This window comes from Mustela putorius, unplaced genomic scaffold (genome assembly GCF_011764305.1).
Source record: "Mustela putorius furo isolate JIRA1106 unplaced genomic scaffold, ASM1176430v1.1 tig00003898_pilon_pilon_pilon, whole genome shotgun sequence".
NCBI classification, from domain to species: domain Eukaryota; kingdom Metazoa; phylum Chordata; class Mammalia; order Carnivora; family Mustelidae; genus Mustela; species Mustela putorius.
Window position 1 is genome coordinate 26631724 of NW_025422047.1, and position 1123 is coordinate 26632846.

The 1123-nt window shown below is 38.0% G+C and overlaps 1 non-coding gene across 1 annotated transcript; it reads left to right on the forward strand.

Moving 5' to 3' along the window:
• The first annotated feature begins 329 nt into the window (after positions 1 to 329).
• On the forward strand, positions 330 to 435 carry LOC123388432. Its single transcript, XR_006602968.1, has one exon. It is a non-coding gene; the product is annotated as a U6 spliceosomal RNA (small nuclear RNA).
• Positions 436 to 1123: the final 688 nt, after the last annotated feature.

The following is a 1123-nucleotide window of genomic DNA, read 5'->3' on the forward strand; positions in this document are numbered from 1 at the left end:
TTATTTTTCTTAAAGATTAATGGTAAGCTTCTAATAACACTAAAGACTTTGGAATTATCTGATTCAAATAACTCTTTGTCTTTTCTCATTTATAATAACAGCATAGACTATTTTCAAACAGCTGTCTGATGCATAATTCTTTAACACTCCAATATAGTAATATAAAATGTCACTTTTTTATTTTAAAGTTAGGAAAATGAGGCACCAGACCTAGCCTTGACTTATTGGTTCATGACCTGTTTGGATTCAAATTTCATTTTTCAGTTTCCATGGCTCCCTGACTTTTAAAAAAGTTCCGTTCAATTTTCCCCCTTAGAAAAGCAATTTAAGTGCTCGCTTCGGCAGCACATATACTAAAATTGGAAGATACAGAGAAGATTAGCATGGCCCCTGCGCAAGGATGACACGCAAATTCGTGACGCGTTCCATATTTTAAAAAAAGGAAAGCAATTTAATTGCCGTGTTTGTATTACATCGATTTCAACACTTAATGTATCTATTCACTGAATTTGTTCTCTATGTCACGATATAAGGCGTGTGCACAATTTGTTGCCTTTGCATAAAGCAAGCTTATCACCATAGTCCTAATTATTTATGATCAATATCAATGCAGTTCTCAAGTATTTTTCCCAATCTGCCTTCTATAGGAGGTGAGGAAAAGCAACTACACCCCGCCCATCTTCTTTTAAAATCTCTATCTCTTACTCTCTGTGTAAACCTTGAGTAAGTCTTTTCACTTTCCTGTGACTCTTCTTCCTTATCTGTAATTTTCAGATAAAAATAGTAACTACTTGATAGGGTTATCTATCAGGTTACTGTGAGTGTGTTAAAGAAAGTCAGGGGCCCCTGGGTGGTTCAGGTGGTTAAGCATCTGCCTTCAGCTCAAGTCACGATCTCAGGGTCCTGGGATTGATTCCCACACAGCGGGGAGTCTGATTCTCCCTCTCCCTCTCCTCTGTGTGCTCTCTCTCTCTCTGAAATAAAAAATAAAACCTTTAATTAAAAAAAAAAAAGAAATCATAATACCCAGGGGCAGGTGGGTGGCACAGTTTATTGGGCTCCTGACTCTTGGATTCGGCTTAGGTCATGATCTCATGATCTCCAGGTTGTGGGAGTGAGCCCC